At 45.4% G+C, this 13,450-nt stretch overlaps 1 protein-coding gene across 4 annotated transcripts in view; it reads left to right on the forward strand.

Moving 5' to 3' along the window:
• The window catches only part of FLI1 (Fli-1 proto-oncogene, ETS transcription factor), a 117,484-nt gene that overhangs the window by 52,276 nt on the left and 51,758 nt on the right, over positions 1-13,450 (forward strand). The gene's annotated exons all lie outside the window — the stretch shown is intronic.

Genomic DNA, 13,450 nt, shown 5'->3' on the forward strand with positions numbered 1-13,450 from the left:
TGTCTTCCCCCTCCTCCTTTCCCACCAGTACTCTTTCTCCCTGTGAGCGTGGGCTGTGTTTACATAGCAGATTTGGAACAGCTAATTTCTTGTCTGGGATGACCACTGGTATTCACAAAATAATCAGCTTGCTTGTAAATATTAGCCAGATCAGAGAGAAGGGTCTATAGATCTTCTGATTTCATAGTAATCCACAAATGCCATCAGCTCTGTGGTGTCCTTTTTCCATTTATAACTGCTTGACTTTATTGAAGAGCCTGGCACATAGCAAACATCCAATTCATTTTTGTTTAATGAATGAGTGCATCAATGAATGAATGCTTTTGTTCTGTCAATATAGATTGTATGACCTCACAATGAGACAAGGTACATTAAAGAAATATATAAAGTGGCCTTTCCATGTCTTGACTAGTATGTAGTTTGGCCACCAAAAACAAGTGTCTTGAGCCCGTGCTGTCCAATATGGTAGCCGTTTGTCACATGTGGCTATTAAAATGTAAATTAACTCAAATTAAATTAGATTAAAAATTCAGTTCTCCAATTACACTAGTCACATTTCAAGTGTTCAGTAGCCACTTGGGTCTAGTGGCGTCTGTATTGCACAGCATAGAATGTAGGACATTTCCATCATCATGGAAAGGTCCATTGGACAGTGCTGGTCTAGCCAACTAAATTAAAGATTAACTTCTTTCTATGTAGGAAAGTAATTGGTCTAGGTAAACTTTTTTATTTCTTAATTCTTCTTTGGCCCTAAGACTGAGCATGAAGAATGTGTTTTATTATTCTGTTCCAGAATCCTCAACATTTTATGAAAGTCATCGAGGCTGACAGTAGACCCAAAATGTTTCATGGTTCAGGATTAGAAGAAGCAAGGGGGCCAGAGGGTTCCCCCAGGGGCATTTTGCTCCCCGGGAGGGGCAGGGTGGGAGAGGTTGACAACATAGGCCCTCTTAAGACCTTCTCATGAAAATCACCTACCTCCAAATGACCAGGGGAGATCCCAGCCATGCAGAAGACCAAGCATGAGTAGCCATGGAAGAACTTGACAGCCTGCGACACTGAATGCTGAAGTAATGGAACTGAGCAGGCAAAAGGAGCAAAGAAGGCTTTTTGATGAGGTTTTGGGCATCTCCTCAGGGCAGCCCCACCTGGGAAAGTTGGTTTCCCATCTCGTGTAAGTTTTTGGAATGTCAAGGATTAGGCTTCAGTGACACCATGACACATGTCCTTGAGACAGACAGGCATGGCTCCTACTGGGCACGGCTGATACCTCCCAGAGGCAACCAAGAGTAGAACACTAAGTGCCCTTTACAGAGTAACTAAATCAGTCTCAAGACCCTAGGAACTGTCAGTGGATTTCAGCTGGTTGTTCTGTTCCAACAGTTTTACTGAGGTTGACAAAGAAAATATCTCCATGTAATCCCACTGAGATGTTTTCATTGGAAGGCCATGGCAGGACTTGTTCACAAAATATCTGCCTTTCCTATAGATGGATGCTGAGAGACAGGAGGCCCCAGTGCCAGATATCCTAGGTTTGGCACTCGTAGCAAACAAGGATGAAGGCCAACCCAGTGGGCGACTGCTTCGAGGGTGGCTGCCAACTGAGAGACCAGCTGCGTTCTGGAGATGGAGTCTGAGCTCCGAGATGAGTGGATGCTTGGCCCCTTGTATATAGAACAGGCTGTCCTCAGTTCCCCTTACCTCCTCCCTGGAAGGGAGGGCAAGAATTGCAACCACTGGGCCCAGAAGCTAAGATACCCTGAGATATCAGAGCTTATTCATAGACTGGGAGGCCATATACTGTGTCAGCCAAACTGGGAAAATTTTGAGAGTGAAAGGGAGTACTGTTAAGAATTTTCAGGAACAACAGGCATAAATTGACTATTCCAGGCAAACTGCGCTGTAGAATCATGCCACTAACAGACTTGAGGACTCGTGTACTGGAAGGGATCTTGAAGGTCATCTGTTTGAATCCTTTTATGTTATAGATAAAGCAACGCAGCCCAGAGGGGGAAAAAACTGCTTTTCCTATATGCTAGAATTTGTGGATAATACCCATAAGATCAAGAATAACATTTAGTGGTGCTTATTGTCTGACAGGCGTGAGTTAGAATACTATGTTTATCCCAGTCTTACCAAAAAGCAAAGTGAGGCACAGAGAGATTAAAGACCTTGCTTCAAGTCACAGAACCAACAAGTGGTAGATCCAGAATCAAATCCTGAGAGTCTGGCTCCATGGACTGCACTTTCAAAGATGGCAAAGCTTTGAGCCCTATGATGTGTTGACTTTCTCATTCATCACATAACCCTCTGCAATGGGTACTGCCCTTATGCCCTTCTGGTGGATGAAAAAACTGAGGTACTCCTCTCATAAGTGGGGAAACCATAATGGGAATGTATTGTCTCCAGCAAATCTAGTTGAAGAGCAGATCATAAACCAATGAGAAACTACAAAATAAGGCAAGGTGACAAGGCAGTCTAGGATGAAGTGTTGAATCAGTGGTAGAGATACTGAGTACCACAGATATTCAACAGGAGATTGCTGGAGTGGGCTGGGAAAGTTCCTAGAGGAGGTGGTGGAATGGGAAACATTCTGTGGAGGTTCTCTTACATCCACCTCAGGAGGGGCCTCCTCCTCCAGGAGGCCCTTCCTAAGCCCCTTTCTCACCCCCCCTCCCATCCCACCCCTAAGGCTGTATCTGGATCGTCTCTCATCCTCTCTGTACTTGAGCTCCTTGAGGGCAGATATGTGATGCTGCTTGTGTCTCACTCATCTTGGCCTCCCCTGTACCTAGCTGAATGCCTGACACATAATAGCTGCTCAATAAAGTTTTGGTGGATAAATGAGGTTTGATTAGGCAGAGGGAGAAGAGGAGGGTCCTTCTAAGCAAGAAAGTCTGGATTGAGCAAAGCAGAAGGAAAGCAAATCTTCGCATAGGTACTTACAGAGATACTCCTAGAGCAATCAAGAAAGTATATTAAATATGTGTCTAAAGGCTAGGAGTGCTATTGAGAAAGGATGGGGGCATTATCTAACGGGCATAAAAACTATTAAAAATAGAACATTAAAATGAGGAAGAAGAAGCAAGAGAGAGACAAGGGATGGGAGCAGGAGGCAGGAATAAGAGATGGAGACAGAAAGGGAAAATGAACAGAGGGTGCAAAATGAAAGGGGAAGTGGAATGAGTAAAGGGCAGGAGTTAGGCAAAGGCAAAGTACAGGGCTGCTGGATCAGCCCAGAAAATGCACCTCCACATGTACCAACTCCTCCCACAATTCCCACTCCCAAGGTTTTTGCTGCATGTTGCTGCACAATATGGTAACCATACGCTCCCTGGCCACAAACAAGCTAAACACCTTGGCTGGAATGGTGCATCCAGATGTGGAAGTTAGAAATACGGTATCCTGGGGTTGAGAAGCTAAGCCACATATGGCTCCTCAGGCATGCATCATGGAAAGGAACTGCCACTGAGACCCAGGAAATGAGTTTGAGGCTCCCCTTTTCCCAAAGGCCCATAAGGAGATGAAATAAAATGGAGTCTTTCATGATATGCCTTATCTGTCCATCGAGTTACAATGACATTCTGCCTGGCTGGTGCCAGCCGTGGTTCACAGGCACCTCCCACCCGTGGGTGTGAGGACGACCCCTGTTTCCTCAATCTGGCGTTGCCCTCTTCCTCCTGCCCGGGGGCTCCAGAGCATTTTTGGAATGAGTAGAGCAGAGCCCCCCGCCGCCACTGGGTGCATGTTTTCTCATGGACTTCTTGTGATGATGAAGGCACTGGTTGCCACAGAAACTGTCAGATGAGGAAATTGTCAGATAAGATCACAGCTTCTAGGAATGGGACCTCGAGTGGTTGTTTGGGGAGAGTGGCCAGCAGATGCGTGTTTAAATTTGGACCAGAAATGGTCATTCGTTGTGGCTGACTGAAAAAAAAAAAAAAAAAAAGTGGACAAGCCTGGGGGTGAGAGTTTCATCAAAATTGCTCGAAGCTCAAAGACAGAACTGGAAGTCTGGCTGGCGGTTGAGGTGGTGTCGGGGGGAGCAAGGGTCTGCATTTCCCGTCATGCCTTGAGGTTATTATTCATTAAAAAATAACGTATTGCACACCTATTAGATTCTAGGGACTGTGCAAGCAAATGGGGAAGCAAATAATGAACAAGATGGGTGTGGTCCCTCTCTTCAAGGGGTCTACAGCATCGCAACTGGCCTTTGGGAAAATGGAGGGGAAAGGTTCCATGACCCCAGGGATCAAAGCAGCTCCAAGGACCCATGCCACCTACCTGTGATCCTCTTCCCAACACGTCAACAAATTGCAAAATGTGCTACCTCCACCACTGGTGGACCAGTGTCCCTGGCAGGAGCCCAGCCTTTCAGATCTGAACCTCCTCAACCACCACCCATTTCCTGAACTATTGAGAGTCCCTCTCTTGAGATTGCAGACCCAGTTCAAGGTCCTCTTCTTCCAGTTGCCAGGTCAGACCTATGAAGACCAGGCTCCACGGGAAACTCTTAGAGCCCCTCATTCTCAAGCAATAGGAGAGCTCAGGAACTTTCTCCTGGCCCACCAGGGTTTCTGTCCTCCATGCACCAGGGTAAAATGCAGATCTAGGGGGAAACATTGCAGTCACTCTCCCACGGAGGAAACTTCGCCAACTTTTCAGGTCTCTGCAGTCAGGACATTTTATTTTATTTAGCTCTGAGGATCAAATTTATTTTACTATTTATTGTTAGGTTTTCTGAATTACTGTTGATAAATTACTCCTGAAAAATGCCTAGCAAATCTACTTTTCATGGGACTTAGAAAAGAGATATTTTAGAGTAGGTTTAAGGAAAAGGAAACATCCTTATGCTTTCAGAAAGGATAAAATAGAAGGAGGATTTTCCCTGTAATTCTATTATTAGGTTTTGTAGCAAAGGAGTGTGGCAAGTGCAGTTCATCTTCTCTAATGAAACTTTGTTCAGAAACAGCAAGAGTTTTGCTTCATAATTCTTAGGGATGTGGCAGCCTGCCTTCTCTAATCTGTACCCTTCCGAATCCACCACTACCACAGTTCTGGCCAATGGCTGCCCAGATTTCTAGGATACTTGTGGTCAGGACATTTTGGCCATTTGTCATAGTCAAAAGAGTATGAAACATCTGCTAGAAGACAGTTAAAATTTTCCAGAAACCAAGAGGTAGGTGACTTGCCCAAAGTCACCTAGCAAATGAAACTCCGTCTTGACCCAGCTGGTCACCTGGGCCTTGTATTGGGACAGATTTTCAAAGCAATGTCTTATGGATGAAGAAGCTCTCCATATGTGGATTGCTTCATTTACCCTTCACTTTTTGACCCCATTGGTGTAGGACCGAGGTTGCTCCCAGCCCAGTACAGAGCCTCCCCAGAATCAGAAAACCATTCTCCTGGTCAAGGAAGACGTCCAAACATGAAAGAGACGGTCTGGTGGGGTCACCAGGCACAGACCCCTTGCCTTGGAGCAGGGTCCTGGAGGACTTACCCTGCCCCTCATTAACCCCGTAATTGCCCCAGGGCAGAGGAGGGAAAGGAGAGGGCTGGCACATCAGCGAGCTGAATGGAAGTATTTCAATATTTTGAATGACTGACACAGTCGCCTAAGTGAAAGCAGGCGGGGTACAGTCCCAATCCAAGTGACGAGGGGCAACATATACAAGAAATCATCTCTGCAGACAGATCAAGATAATCTTCCAGGACTACTGCTCCACCCCTGCCTTTTCTCCCCATACCATCTGGGCTTCTGTCTTGTTTGATGGTTCTTGTTTTATCATCAGTCCCTTGCACCTTTGTTCAATCTTTTCAGCCCACCAGAAGCAGCAGTACAGAGGCTGCATTTGACAGAAGAGAGCATCTCTTTATTAGCCACAGCCAGCCTCAGCATCCCACCTGCATCCTGCCCAGTGCCTCCAGCTCCCTGCTGCCCAGGGGACAGGAGACACCCACCTTCAGCTCATTATCTGAGAGGAGTTGGCCTCTGGGTGGTCAAATAGGAGGAACCCTACACCACAGATCTTAGCTGACCCTTTTGCTATATTCTCATTGTCATGGAGAAAGGGCAGTTTGGACAATACTCAGACTCAACGGTAAAGAAACAGAAAGCAAAACCAAGATGGTAAAAAAGTTCTCTTCTTGGCACTGAGGCTAACCTTCCATCCTTCTTCCTGGTAGTTTCCATATTCAGCACTTTTTTCTTTTCAGCAGTAAAATCATTCTCTGTGGGAGGAGAATTTAACTTTGATCTTTAGAGATGCCCTTTAAATGTGGTTATGGTCAAAAAACATGACTGTGAAAATTCAAAGTCAACAAGCAAAGTAAATACCCAGGGAGACCTGGGGAAGATCTAATGGGAGACGGATGATGAGCAGAGAGCTACAGCTCTGGATTCTGTTACATGGCCTGTCTTTATGGAACTCAGAGACCCTCCTCTCTGAACTCATTTAGGCCCGTTCCCTTAATTTATTAAACCTCATTAAATAAAGTACTTTCATCTGCAAGGGATTTCGACTCCATCTTCTAGGAGCTCAGCTGGCTGCCTTTTTCACAGAAGCACCTTCCCCAGAAAGTGAAGATTTAAGTGGTGGGGGAGAGGGTGATGTTCGATAAGATGGCTTTGGAGGTTGGCCAGGAGCTCCAAGACTCCATGGCAGATTGGGCTGTATGGCACAGCCGAGGATTGGAGTTGGCAAATGAGAAAGAGTTTGGGGGAAGAAGGTAGGCTTTGCGTTGCATCACCAGCTTGGAGACTCACTAGTTGAGGCAGGTGAGGCAACTACTGAAACCTCTGTGAGCCTCAGTTTTCTTTTCAATAATATGAGGATCCTAATCCATAGGGTAATGGGTTAAATGTGGTAATGGTTGTAAAAATTACTTGGAAAGTTCATGTTCCGAAATACTTGCTCCTTTTGTTCCTTCTAATTTAAAAAAGTGGTCCTTGTTTTTTGTTTTTTTGTTTTTTTTTTTGTCTGGGATAATTCTACTCCAGTTATCAGAGGAGTTGGTCCTTAATGCTGAATTTACATCCCTCACTGCATGAGCTTAGAGAGGTTATGCTTCATGCCTCAGTTTCCCCATCTGGTCATTCGTGGTTTCGATTCCTGCCACCTAAGGCCAGTAACCACATTGAAGAGGATGCTCAGGGGAGAATCTTCTACAGCCTTTAAATATGGGTTCTGTTGTTACTGATTAAAGTTGTAGATGTTCTACATACTAAGGCTACATTAGACACTACCCCAAACCCTGTGTATTATGTTCCCGAATTCTGTAAATCTTCCTCTGAAGTCTCACCCACTCACCTGTCTGGTGGTTGACGTTGGCTGGTGGCTGGTGGCCTCGGTTCCTCTCCATGTAGTTCTCTGCTTGGGGCTTCCTTGCAGCCTGATGGCTAGTTCCAAGGGGCAAGAGGCCCAGGAGAGAACTAGAACCAGGTGGTAGCTGTAATACCTTTTATCACCTGTCACATTCTACTTCGGCCACTTCTGTCACATTCTACCTGTTGAGGTAGTCGTAAGGTGTCATCTGAGTTCAAGGGGAAGGGCAAGAGACTCTGCCTCCTGAGGGAAGTATCTAAAGATTGGAAATATTGCTGTGGCCAATTTTTGGAAAACACAACACTGTGCCCTGTGCAAAGAAGGCTTTCGGTTAATAGTCACCGACTGCCTGATGTTCTCCATCTTGTTCCTTATCCAACTTCTCATAAAATTTACCTTCTCTTCCCTTTCACCATCTGCCCTTGTGGGACAAAAATAATGAGCAGGAAATGGGCAAGTGGCTGGCAGCTGGAGCGGAGGGAGAAGTAGAAGGCTTGAACTAACTGACTCACAGCTAACCTTACCCTCTTGACACCTCAGAGATGACTGTGGGGTGATCTCCCCCCTCAAGCTGGACAGGCTCTTCAGCAGTGTGAATGTCTGAGGGCCTTGCTCCCTAGACTCTCATCTGCATTTGGCATGCCCTCTGGCTGGCAAGAGAAGGGACTTCGTGTCATTATGCAAAGAATGTAATAAAAAGCCAGAGCCAGTGTGTTCCCCATGGTGACCTGGGGAAGAGATCTGCCAGAGATTAGCTTTCCAGAGGCCTGGGCTGGCTGGGAGCGGTGAAGTGGACACATTGAGTGGGATCAGCAGTGGGGAACATTCCTTCTACCCTCCTCCAGCAAAGCTCATCAGCCACAGAAACCTGGCCTTCAAGACTTGGGGCAGGGCAGAGAGAAGGGAAGGGAGAAGGCACAATGTGAACCGAGAGCTTCTCGTGCCCCAGGTCTTGGGCCCTTCCTTGCGTGGGAAACAAATGAAAGGTTGAACAAAGGGAACGGGTCTTCTCTCTGTGATGGTGGCTGGGACATTTCCCCTTCCAGCCCCATTTGGCTCATACCTACAAATTGTGTCTGCATCCTTCCTACACATGGGGCATTGTCAAATTGGCAGAAATTTCTTCATATGATACTGAATAGATTGGGGAGTTCCTCAGGGCACCCTCTTCAAGGTTTCCTTGCCACTCTGGAGGACTTCCTATCTCTGCTTTAGCTAAGCTGTTTGGAGATGCAGTTGTTTGCTCATCATCAGTATCAGACAGGGCATCATGTACAAATACTCTGACCTCATCCCCCATCACTCAACTGCAGTGCACATGGAAAATAAAATTTGACTTAATCTACGGAGGACAAATTGTGGAAGATACATCTGCTAGTAAAAAAAGAAAGACAAATTCCAAATAAGTGGAGTGTTAAAATTAATGAATTCACAGACATACGTACACATGGCAGTCCTCTGATATTTACTGAGTGTGTTGTGTATGAATAGCGATATAATAGCAATTTACTATTTTGATTAGCTGGGAAATAGGTGCCTCTGCCCTCATATGCATGGATGATTGGCAGAGCTTTATCTATGCCACCTAGAGGCCTGAATTCAGAAGCCAGAGAGGTGGAAAGAACTGAGGTTGCAGTGGAAGAGTGAGGATGCATTGAAAAGGAAGAATGGAGACACAGATTAGCCAAGAAGCAGGCTCTGTTCTCTAGAAGCCCATGGAGTGAACATTCCAGACTTGCTTATCACCAAACCTGCTGTCTTTGAATCTTAGGCAACTGATCCTTTCAACAACTGATTCAGGGGAGAAGGAGGGTCTCTGGGCTTTATCTGCACTCCACCCCATCTTCAAACATATGCCCCTGCCATTTTTTGGCATTGGGCTTCATTTAGAAAAAGAAAAAATTAAATGTTTACTGTATTCTAAGAACTGATTTAGATACTTTGCTTATATAATCCCATTTTATCTTTATTAAAATCTGCCATGTATATATGGTAACAGAATAAAAATTAAAAAAAAAAATCCATCGAACTACAATACACAAACAGTGAACCCTAAGTCAAATCATGGACTATAATTAATAGTCCAGTTATAAAAATGTGCCATCAGCATTTGTAACAAATGGTCCACACCAATGCAAGGTGCTGGTGGTGGGGTGGTGGATGGGAATCCTGTATTTTATGCATAATAAAGAAAGAAATAAAAATAGTTTTTGAAATCATCCTAAGAAAAGTTTATTTGAAAAAAAAATCTAGCAGGGTAGATATTACTATTATCCCCATTCTACAGATGAGGAAATGAAGTTCACAGAGTGTAAATAAAATGTACTCTGTTACCTAACAAGCAACTGATTTGGAATTCAAATCTCTCTGACTCCAAAGATCATGTTCTCAGTTACGATATGTGTGCAAGTCACCTTCAGAGAGCTTGTAGTATAATTGGGAAAACAGATCATTCACAACAGAATCAGTGAAAGGTAACAATGAAGTGCCCGGCAGCAGACTAAATTTGAGTCCAGGTACCAGTCATTTGCTGTGTGACCTGAGCCAGTTACTTAACTTCTCTGAACATCCATTTTCTCATCTTAAACAATAAGGATGATGATATTACCTCCCTCATGGAATTGCAGGGAGGATTCAATTAGATGACTCCTGTAAACAGTGTTTCAAACCTAGTAAGTGCTTTGACAATTATCGCATGCTGTTATCTAGCTGTATTTTTATAACAACTCCAGATGTATTATAAGTGATGTACTAAAGGCATCTTGCCCAAACTGGGCTGGGGGTGAGGCAGGCTTCAGCCGTGACCAATGGAGGCATTGCTGGAGGTAGAGATAGCTCTGCGGCCTCCCAGGACCTGCAGGGGAGCCTGGGAAGGAAGGGATCACGCAGTTTGGTCAGTGTTTTCCGGCAATTCTGGGCCATGTCCTGTAGGGCAGAACTCAAGCTGCCATCCACATAGGTAAACGGGCAGAGCGAGCCCCAGTGTGCTTGGAAACTTCCCGGTCGAGGACCCAGTGTCATCAACCTCTACAGCATTCAGCAGAGCAAGGGAAAGCTGCTTCCGGAGTCCAATTACTCAGCCAGTTCAGGGCTTCCTTTCAAAATGACAACTGTTGGGGCAAGGGGAAGCCCCAGAGCCGAGCACCATGTGGGTTAGGGAGCCCACACTGCGCGCCTTTCTCACTTTGAAGTCAGATTTTATATAGCATGGTCTAAAGCAGCCTGTTCTCCCCAGGATGCAAGGATCAGAGCCCTCCAAGTCCTGGAGGCAGCAGGAGAAGCAGGAAGGCGTTTCGTCACTCCGAGCTCTGGAATTTCCATGCTGGTGTTAAGTTAAAGTCTCTATCAGTGGAAAGTTCTTGAATGCCAACAGTGTGCTCACTCCTGTCAGGGGCAGAAAAGGGACATGCATAAAAGAGCAACAGTTACAAGCATGCATTTGAAATGCCGGCCAGCTCGACAGCCCCCACTTCAGGACGGCCACATCAAATCACCCTGCAGTGACTCTGACAAGCACCCAATGGGAACAGCAGGCTGCCGACAGCCGTCACCCAAGGCCACCTTCCTTCTTTACCTTCTGCTCTAACTCCCTTCTGCCTTCATTGGTTTCTGTGTTCCCAAAGCAGTGTGGAGAAGACACCACCACCACTACCCAACATGTACACGACATTGTCCTTGCCAAGGACACCACATTGGGATGCTCCCACAGCTTTCGGCTGTGAATGGCTAAAAGGTGCCACTTCCTAGCACAGGCAGTGAGAATGCCCCCCACCCCCACTTTCACCAAATCTCTTGTTCTATCACCTCCTTCCTCCTGTCATCTGCCCATGTTAAGTTTTCAAATTTAGTCCAACAAGCCAGACTAGAAGCTCTTCTCCTTCACTTTCTCTCTTTTCCCAGTGTTCACCAATCACTGTTTTTCTCCATACTGTTATGGAAAAAAGTCTCTTTGCCTATCAATGATTGCAAACAGAAAATTTTGTTTATGTGTGTGTGTGTGTGTGTGCATCACGCAAGTAGAATTTTCACCAGGCTTTTCAAAGCTCATATTAACTAGAGGGCATTATTGGGGAAGGTTTCATGGAGTACGGGAGATCTCATTTACCTTCAAGATGGGAAGGATTGGATTGATGTCAGAGGTGAAGAGCAAAGACAGGATACTCGTGGCAAAAGGACTAATAAAATTGAAGACAGAAGTTTATATAACTAGGGCTTGTTTAGTGGAGCAGTGGTAACAGTTAGAATTGGACGGAAGTTTCAGGAAGGGCAAGAGACATAAGGATGGACAGCAGGGCGCAGAGGAGTTCTTGGGAAACAAGTGGATGAGAAGAGATTTGCTCTGGTGGGTATCTAGTGAGCTAAAAATTCAGCAGGGATATTTGATGGCAGCAGTATTTACAGCTTCTAAGGGAACTGGATCTGACCAAGGAATATACAAGGTGGACTGGATGTGGAAACAAGGTGTAAGTGTAGAATCAGTGAGCAGAATCTGAAACAAAATCTAGTGGGAAGTCCAAGTGCCCATACCCAGAGACCCAGACTGGACCAGTAGGAGAGTCTTGAAGTGTTCTGCAGTAAATCAGTGTGCTCTGCTCCTGAGGTTGCTATTTGACTTGGATTTCCATTGACGGTGAGCTATATGCTAAAGGAAATTTCTATTCCAAAATGAGTCCCAGTTTTGTACACTTTACAACACCTACAATCTGCCCCATAAATTGTTTTTTCTCAGTTGAATGTGTACCATTCATTTCCTTTAGAAACCTTTCCAAGCTCTGCTTCTGGAACCCCCTGCTTCATCTTGCCTGTTCCCTGTTGCAGCCTCTTTGTTCTTTGGTTTTGCCCTCTGCTTATCCCCCACTGGACAGTCCCACCTTCTCTTGCTCCCTGGTCTCCCCTCTTTGGGGATGATAACTGTAGGAACCTTTCACACTTCAGCAGAGCATTCTATACTCAGTCCTACCATCCAGGCCTCCTGGCCTCTGTTGTGTAGGGGAGGGGCAGTGGAAAAAATACTTTTCCTGAAAATTCCAAGATTCATATATGATACATCAAGAATGGAAGCCACACTCCACAGCAGAAGACAGTCCCCAATTCCTTAAATTTAATCTCTCTTTGTAGCAGAACTGTGGTGAATGTTCTTCACCTTTATCATCAAAAGGGCATTTATGGATCCTTGGGGATACTGTGTCATCTGTGGAACCTATGGAATTGCAGTCCTCTGGAAGACTGCAGTGTCATGCCTTTCAATGTGGACCGTAATATTTTGTGCATAGATGACAGTTCAAACTGGTTTGGGATATGGGGACACAGATGGTCCCCAAGCCAAATAGAGAGTGGCTATGTAACCACAGGACAAATGGTGAAGCACAGCTCACCTCTGAGCACAACACGAGGGCATCAGGTGGGAAATGAAGTTCTGCAGCAGCAGATTTTGGGTCCAATCAAGGGACATCCATGAGGTTGGGGGATGTGAGCTTTTCACCATTGTGGGAGCACCTCAGCTTTGCAACTGTCATCTCTGGACAAAGGTATACTATCCGAAGCCTTCTAGTGCAGGAGCAGACTTTCTGGAATGTTTTACTACACCTCCCTGATCCCAGCTGGAAACAGCCACGGAAGAGCCTTCCTCTTGGAAGTATGGCTGTCCTCCCTGCTGGGGTTGGGAACGGCCCTAGGAAAGAGGTCAACAGTTGGCCAGTGGGGCACATTGTAATTTTACAGGCAGATGGAAGGCATCTGTTTTGGAGGAGACATTCAAGGCAAGGATGGGAATTACATGAGGAACATAGACAAATCTCAAATGTAAGAGGTACTGTTTCATTTATATTTTTAAGTAAAAGGAGCTGAAAAGAATCTCTCTTCGAACACTAAAAACCATCATCACTAACATCTGTTGAGTATCACTATGTGGCAGACACCATTATAAGCATTTTCATGTATTATTCCATCTCATAGCCCTGTGAAATTATGGATAATGAATAATGATGAACACCACCATCTCCCAAAAAGGGGTAAACTTAACTTGATTTGATTACCTGGTGAGCCCTGGGATCCCTGTGATGTGATGTGACTTTGAATCATGGGAGAATCTTCATCTCAGACTCGGATTGGTAGAACTCTGGGAA

The sequence above is a fragment of the Choloepus didactylus genome, chromosome 6 (genome assembly GCF_015220235.1).
Source record: "Choloepus didactylus isolate mChoDid1 chromosome 6, mChoDid1.pri, whole genome shotgun sequence".
NCBI lineage: Eukaryota > Metazoa > Chordata > Mammalia > Pilosa > Megalonychidae > Choloepus > Choloepus didactylus.